General features: G+C 41.9%; 1 pseudogene; it reads right to left on the bottom strand.

The window, feature by feature from the left end:
* Positions 1-606: 606 nt before the first annotated feature.
* Positions 607-8,613, bottom strand: LOC119924200 (annotated as a pseudogene).
* Positions 8,614-9,012: the final 399 nt, after the last annotated feature.

The following is a 9,012-nucleotide window of genomic DNA, read 5'->3' as shown; positions in this document are numbered from 1 at the left end:
TACAAGCTAATCAGGTTGGACCCAATCCATTTCCCACATGGAGCTCAGAGTCTTCATCCCCACTTTACAGGTGAGATAACTGGGACACAGAGAAGTGAAGTGACTTTCTCAAGGTCACACAGCAGACAAGTGGTGGAGCTGTAATTAGAACCCAGGTCCTTCTGACGCCCAATGCCATTGTCTATCCACTAAGCACGCTGCTTCTCAATTAAATTTGTTGGTCCTGGTTGTACCTATCTTCTTTTGGGTGGGGTTATCATTTGATAGATTAAAATATAATTGAAGTTAAACTTGACACTTTAGAAAGTTTTCCATGAAAAAGAGAATGAAATTCAAGAGGGATTTGGGGAAAGTAACACATGTAAGGACAGAGCCTGGACAGCTAATCAAGTCTCACATGATTTCTTAAGTGCTGTGGTCACCTCCTGTATTTTCAGGCTGGGTTTCAGTGGGTTGAACATAAGAGTAGAGGGACAGAAGTTTGTCCACATCTCCTGAGTTGTTTGACTTGGCCAGAGAATACATGAGGATAGCAGATCCAAAGAACAAGGTGATGGCAATGAGGTGGGAAGAGCAGATAGAGCAGGCTTTGTGCTTTCCCATAGCCTAAGGACAGTTTCTGGAAAAGGAGATGATTTTGATGGAGAACATGAGTATCAACAGGAAAGGAACCGTTACGATCAGCATGGTCACATTGTATGTCAGAAGCTTATTGAGGAAGGTTTCTAAAGGAGTAGTTTGGCTTAGAGATAAGAACATGGGCTCGGGAGTCAGATGTTGTTAGTTTGTAAACCGGGCTCTATCACCTATCAGCAGTGTGACTTTGGGCAAGTCACTTAACTTATCTGTGCCTCAGTTACCTCACCTGTAAAATGAGGATTAAGACTGTGAGCCCCACGTGGGACGACCTGATTACCTTGTAGCTACCCCAGTGCTTGACACATAGTAAGTGCTTAACAATTACCATTATTATTATTATCATTATTATTAAGCCCAGCTCCACCACTTGCCTGCTGTGTGAACTTGGGCAAGTTACTTAACTTCTCTAGGCCTCAGTTACCTCATCTGTAAATTGGCAATTGAGATTGTGAGCCTCACGTGGGACAGGGACTGTGTCCAACCCCATAGATTTGCATCCATCTCAGTGCTTCATACAGTGCCTGGCACATAGTAGCACTTACCAAATACCAATACCAGTTTCTGAACCGGATGCAAGTCAAAGAAAAAATGGTTAATTTTATTCAAATCAGAAAGGGTGGTGTGAAGACTCAATATATTTGTCCTATATAAACTGGAAGGTAACTTCCACATAACAGCTACGAGCTGGACACACAGTTTGTAGCTCATGATAAGGGGATAACTCAATGGGTTACGTATGGCCACATAACATTCATTCATTCATTCAATCGAATTTATTGAGCGCTTACTGTGTGCAGAGCACTGTACTAAGCGCTTGGGAAGTACAAGTTGGCAACATATCAAGATGGTCCCTACCCAACAGTGGGCGCACAGTCTAGAAGGGGGAGACAGAGAACAAAACCAAACATATTAACAAAATAAAATAAATAGAATAAATATGTACAAATAAAATAGAGTAATAAATATGTACAAACATATGTACATCATCATCATCATCATCAATCGTATTAATTGAGTGCTTACTGTGTGAAGAGCACTGTACTAAGCGCTTGGGAAGTACAAGTTGGCAACATATAGAGACAGTCCCTACCCAGCAGTGAGCTCACAGTCTAAAAGGGGGAGACAGAGAACAAAACCAAACATACCAACAAAATAAAATAAATAGAATAGACATGTACAAGTAAAATAGATAAATAAATAGAGTAATAAATATGTACAAACGTATATACATATATACAGGTGCTGTGGGGAAGGGAAGGAGGTAAGGGGGGGATGGAGAGGGGGAGCAGCTCCATGGCCAAGAGGACAGAGTGTAGACTTGGGAGTATGAAGGACCTGGGTTCTAATCCCAGCTCTGCCATTTGTGTGCTGTGTGACCTAGGGCAGGTCACTTCATTTCTCTGTGCTTCAGTTTCCTCATCTGTAAAATGGAGGTTAAGACTGATAGCCCTGTTTTGGACTTGGATTGTGTCTAACCTGATTTTGTGTCTACACTGATTCACTCGTATCTACCATTAAGCTTAGTAGAGTGCCTGAAACATAGTAGGTGCTTAACAAACACCATAAAAAATCATATAACATCATTCCCAGGAGGACATATTCTGTAACATCAAGAAAAATAAACGTAAACAGCAGAGTAGCTCAAACAGGGAAAGAAATTGTTCTGTCCTCTGTCTAGAGGTTCAGCAGCATTCTGGGAAGAGTAACTGTCGATAACAGATTTCCAGAAAGGACAGATTCCCATGGAAAAAGGAGTTGGGTATGGGGAGGGAGTGTTTCATCGGATTTAGTTATTATAACTGCAAAGGCATTTCCCATAGTAATAATCATGTAAATGACCAGGAATAACCCAATGAGAAGCCCCTGAAGTTTTCACATGCTGGAAAATCCCATGATAATTAATCCCATCGCTTTGGAATGCTATTTCCCATCAAGATATCTTCAGAGTATTTTGTCTGTAAAAACAAGCACTCCATAGCTGGTACTCAGGATAAAAATAATTGAATGGAGGGTCAATGAAAACAAATGTATTCTTAACACTTTATTATTACCCCTTACTTTATTTAATATACTTCTAATTGTGAGTGAAGATTTCTGTTGTCATTAAGTTCATTAATAAATGTCATGTAACTTACATATTCTGTAAAACATCTTCGTTCATTGGAACTGTTTCCATACCCCTGGACCACTCATTCACTCCATATTCCCCAGGATTTATGCAAGCCACTCTGGAATATTTGATATTTATACACAAAATCTATATCAGTATTCACCTGCGTATACCCAGGAACATGGACAGGGAACTTGTCCGCTAATTCTGTTTTATTGTTTCCCCCCAAGCACTTATCACAGTGCTCTGTACACAGTAGGTTCCCAATAAATACCATTGATTGGTGTTAAATGTGACTCAGTAGATACCAAGTCTGGTATTAGTGTATGATTCATGTAAATGTCTAGCTTTAGAGAAGCAGTGTGGCTCAGTTTAAAGAGCCCTGGTTTGGGAGTCAGAGGTCATGGGTTCTAATCCCAGCATCACCACTTGGCTACTTTGTGACTTTGTGCCAGTCACTTAACTTCTCTGTGCCTCAGTTACCTCATCTGTAAAATGGGGGTGAAGACTATGAGCCCCACGTGGGACAACCTAATTACCTTGTGTCTACCCCAGGACTTAAAACAGTGGTTTTAAGTACTTAACAAATACCAAAAGTATTATTATTGTCTCTCCCTCTAGCCTGTATTTATTCATTCAGTCATATTTATTGAGCACTTAAAGTGTGCAGAGCACAGCATTAAGCACTTGGAAAGTACAATACAACAATAAAGACAGACAATCCCTGACCACAACGGGCTCACAGTCTAGATGGAGGGAGACAGACATCGACAGACTGTAAGCTCTTTGTGGGCAGGCAATGCCTCTATCAACTCTGTAGTATTGTACTTTCCTATTTGTTTATTACAGTGCTCTGCACATAGTCAGTGTTCAATAATTGCCATTGATGATTATTATAATGACAATGATAATTTGGTCTGCCTTAAGTGCTGGCTTATGCTTTGCTGTATAGTAAATAAATCCCATAGTTAGTATCCTCAGAGGTTGCCTGATACAATTCCCTTATATCTTCCCTAGTGAAGCCATACCTAAATCAGTGTAGTTGTTTTAAGTGTTGATGATGAGGATGATGATGATGATCTTAAATGACAGTATTTACTGGGAGCAGCATGGTGAAGTGGATAGAGTACGGGCCTGGGAGTCAGAATTTCATGGGTTCTAATCCTGGCTCCACCACTTGTCTACTGTGCGACTTTGGGCAAATTGATTCATTTATCTGGGCCTCAGTTATCTCATCTGTAAAATCATGATTAAGACTGAGAGCCCCATGTGGGACAGGGACTGTGTCTAACCTGATTTGCTTGTATTCACCCTAACACATAGTACAGTGGCTAGCACATAGTGCTTAACCAATACCACTATTATTATTACATTGGCTAAATCATTTAGACCTTAAGTTCCTTATGGGCAGGGAGCATGTCTACAAATGCTGTTATATTTACTCTCTCAAGTACTTAGTTCATGCTCTGCACACAATAAGCACTCATTATATACCACTGTATGATTTGTAGGTTAACATTAGACTTGGGCAGATATTTCTACTATTGGACCAGATTGATGGCTCTTCAAAACTGAATTTGAGAATGTGGAGGTTTCCTTGCCTCTCTAACTATGCTTCTGATTACACCCTTTGCCTTAAACTAATTCTCTAAGGATACTTAAATTACTATTTTACCCAGAAGTACCCCTTTTCTGGGGCAACACAGTGGAAGGATATGTGATTTCTTTTTTTTTTCCAACCATCATGGAGACACAGATCACTTACCCTGCTTTCCCGTACCTGAATCCGAGTCTTGTTTACTTAGAAAACACTAAGAAAAACACTAAGCTCTGAGTGAAGTTAGTGCTTTCTGATCAGAGATTTCAAACAGAGTCTTCAATAGTCATTCAAAACCATTTCAATTATCTCCTTCTCTCTGACTCTGATTCCCTTTCTTACTTTTCTCTCTCCATTCCCTAACTTTGGATCACTAGCCTGAGATAAGGGACTGCAACTCTCATGGCAGATATACACTACTGTTACAGGACTATAAAAGTATTAGTTCTACCTGTAAAGTTCAAGTCCTGCAATTAGTCACTTGATTCTTAAAGTATGTGTGGATTCGATCCCAGATGGTTTTCTTCTGAAAAAAAAAAATCCTTTAATAAATTCTGTCTGCCTAAACAGACTTGTCAATAAAATAATTCTATTTGGATCATTGGATAAAAATCAAGAATATAAAAGGAAATTTATGCAAAATACACTGAGGAGTCAGTTTGAGTCAGGCTCAATGTAGCTTATTACCTATTTACTCTTTCTCTCCTTAGTAAATGAATGAGTATTTAACTGCTGAGCAAATAGAAGTTAAAGAAGGTCCCATACTGGATATCTGACCTCCTTTACATGTGAAATGGTCTGCAGACACTGCAAAGATTCCATTTTTTGACATAGGTTTACCCTGGGCACTGGAGAGTGAGTATTGAGGCATATCTATACAGACATGGGGTGATTGAGGTAGCCTGGAATAAGAGTTTCTTGGTATCAATACATGATGACCTGTTAGGAAAACAGCTTCCTTAGTTCATTTGATTACCTACCTAATGAATCTTTGTAATAGAAATTTTTTCAGGGCAACAATTACCTTCCTGTTTCTCAGACTGTGTATCATGGGGTTAAATACTGGTGTTACAATGGTGTAGAACAAAGACTGAAATTTGCCCATATCCGCGGAGTGGCTTGATTTGGGCCGTAGATATATGATGATACCAGATCCAAAGAACGAGGTGAGAACAATGAGGTGAGAACAACAGGTGGAGAAGCCTTTGCACCTCCCCGTGGCTGAGGGTAACTTCAGGATGGTGGAGATGATTTTGACGTAGGACACGAGTATCAAGAGAAATGGGGCTGTTACAAAGAGCAGGGCCACAACAAAGACTGAGAGTTGATTCATAGATGTGTCCCCACAGACCAGCTTGAGTACTGGTGGGTTATCACAGAAAAAATGGTTCAGTTTGTTGGAATCACTGAAGGGCAGGGAGAATATCTGACCCATCTGCCCCATCTGGACCAGAATGCCACTGATCCAGGAACCAGCTGCCAGCAGGACACACACCTTTTGGCTCATGATAATTGGATACCACAGCGGGTTACATATGGCCATGTAACGATCATATGCCATCACAGCCAAGAGAAAGCACCCTGTGACTCTAAGAATTAGGAGGAAACACATCTGTGCAGCACACAAAAGGATAGAAAAGTTCCATCCTGTGTCTGGAGACTCATCAGCATTCTGGGCAGAGTTACAGCTGTATAACAGATTTCCAAGAAGTTGAGGTTCCTAAGGAAAAAATACATGGTTGTGTGGAGAGTTTGATCCGTAGTGGTTATTATAATTATGAGTCCATTTCCTGACAGGATGATCATGTAGCTGAATAAGAAAATCCCAAAGAGGAATTCTCTCAGTTTGGGAAGATCCAGAAATCCCAGGAGAACAAATTCTTCTACAGTCAGATTTCCCTGGTCCATTTCTTCTAAATTACTGCGCTGTTAAAAGGGCAAAATCAGAAAGTTTGAATAAAAGCATGTAGCCAAAGCACACAGAGCATCCCGTACTCTCAAAGCCCAGAAAAAAATCAGTTAATTTTGTTCAAATAGATATCACTATTATTTACAATGTGCATTCCTATATATTTTATCTCTTCTGAACAACCTCCAGCTCATGGTTGCCCCTAAATAATATTTGTAGTGACAACTAATGTGAATGAGGGGGCAGCTGAGTAGCAGTGGTCAGACCGATTGAAAACCTCAGGGTGCAGGTGGCTGCCAGTCCCTGTTATTCTCTCAAGCAAACTATCGAATGATACTCTGCACCCTTAGTCGTACTCTAAGCACAAAGGTGTCACATAACGTTTTGGGGCTTTACAGTGTGGGAGAAGGTAACACCTCTGCCCCTCCACCTCCTACACAATTCATAACAGAAAACCCACTCTACCACACAGATGAAGCCACCCCGTTCCCCTCGCATGTGCAGAAAATCACTGGGCTCCAAACTCATAAACAGCGGAACCTTGGGAAACATTCATAGATTTTAGAATATACCATTTCATCTTTTGTTATCTTAACAAAAGGAAAGAAGACTCCCATGGCAAAACGAGGAAATTCAGTTTGGCTGAGAAGATTTTGTGGAGCAGAAGCGAAGGGAAGCTGCTCAGGCAGCAGCAGCAGCAGCAGGTGCAAACAGACGAAACTTCCGTTCAGCAGAGGCTGTCCCTGCTTAAAGTGTTGAGTTCGAGTTGAAAGATTCCAGACAGAAGCTTAAGAACTTGGAGGAGTAGGTGACTCTCTTGACCTACACCCCAAAATAATCCAGCTGGGAGGCGTTCTGGCAGGATGGCTTCAGGGATGACCTCCTTCAGGGACCTGCCCTCTCCCTGACTTTCCCATCACTGTTGACGGCACTACCATACTTCCCGTCTCACAAGCCCATAACCTTGGTGCCATCCTCGACTCCGCTCTCTCGTTCACCCCTCGCATCCAAGCCGTCACCAAAACCTGCCGGTCTCAGCTCTGCAACACTGCCAAGATCCGCCCCTTTCCTCTCCATCCAAACCGCTACCCTGCTCGTTCAAGCTCTCATCCTATCCCGTCTGGACTACTGTAGCAGCCTCCTCTACGATCTCCCATCCTCGTGTCTCTCCCCACTTCAATCCATACTTTATGCTGCTGTCCGTATTGTCTTTGTCCAGAAACGCTCTGGGAATGTTACTCCCCTCCTCAAAAATTTCCAGTGGCTACCAATCAATCTGCGCATTAGGCAGAAACTCCTCACCCTCGGCTTCAAGGCTGTCCATCACCTCGCCCCCTCCTACCTCACCTCCCTTCCCTCCTTCTACAGGCCAGCCTGCACCCTCCACTCCTCTGCCGCTAATGTCCTCACCGTGCCTTGTTCTCGCCTGTCCTGCCATCGACCCCCCTCCCACGTCATTCCCCTGGCCTGGAATGCCCTCCCTCCCAACATCCACCAAGCTAGCTCTCTTCCTCCCTTCAAGGCCCTACTGAGAGCTCACCTCTTCTAGGAGGCCTTCCCAGACTGATTCCCCCTCCTTCCTCTCTCCCTCGTCCCCCTCTCCGTCCCCCATCTTACCTCCTTCCCTTCCCCACAGCACCTGTATATATATATATATATATGTTTGTACATATTTATTACTCTATTTATTTATTTATTTTACTTGTACATATCTATTCTATTTATTTTATTCTGTTAATATGTTTGGTTTTGTTCTTTTTCTCCCCCTTCTAGACTTTGAGCCCACTGTTGGGTAGGGACCGTCTCTGTATGTTGCCAACTTGTATTTCCCAAGCGCTTAGTACAGTGCTCTGCACACAGTAAGCCCTCAATAAATACGATTGATTGATTGATTGATTGATTGATTGATTGATTGATTAAGACTGTCTGATTACGGATGAGACCAACAGGGGATTTAATAATTGTGGTATTTGCTAAGTGCTTACTATGTACCAGGCACTGTACTCAGTGCTGGAGTAGATGCAAGGTAATCGGGTTGGGCACAGTCCCTGTCCTATATAGGACTTGCAGTCTTAATCCACATTTTATAGATGAGGTAACTGAGGCCCAGAAGAATGAAGTGACTTGCCCAAGGACACACCACAGACAAGTGGCAGAACCGGTATTAGAACCCAGGTCTTTATGACTCCCAGATCCATGCTCTAAGCAGGAGGTAAAGATTTTTAATACTACAGGCTTGAGTTTTTCCATTTTGCCTTGACCCCTTACTACTAGTAATGGGTGACAGTGGAAGATGAAGATTTGGGGTGGTGGGGATTGGGACAATCTACCCTTAAGTCCTCTAACCTGTAAGCTCATTATGGGCAGGGAACACATTTGCTAATTCAATTGTACATGGTAGGTGCTCAATACATACCATTGATTGACTGCTTGGTGATATGACATGGACAACAGTGAATGATGTCTGTGACAAATCTGCATATTCTAAGTGATGTCTGCAGTTTGGGGCAGACCCAGCGCAGGACAGGGGAAGACTCTGAATTATGATAATTATTAGGGAACAAAGAAAGGCAGTGGTGCTACAGTGGTACTAAATCCACATTAATTTTAAAATGTTCCCTAGATAAAATCTGGATAATTAATAAAGAAAAAGCATGCAATGTGCCCCTTGATATTCAGAACGTCTAATAATCAGCTATATTTATATCATGGGTGGCCCTAATTGTGTTTGTTCTTAGTTTTTGCTTTATTTATTTC

The sequence above is a fragment of the Tachyglossus aculeatus genome, unplaced genomic scaffold (assembly GCF_015852505.1).
Source record: "Tachyglossus aculeatus isolate mTacAcu1 unplaced genomic scaffold, mTacAcu1.pri scaffold_87_arrow_ctg1, whole genome shotgun sequence".
In the NCBI taxonomy this organism is placed as follows: Eukaryota; Metazoa; Chordata; class Mammalia; order Monotremata; family Tachyglossidae; genus Tachyglossus; species Tachyglossus aculeatus.
This window is presented reverse-complemented; position numbering and strand designations above follow the sequence as displayed.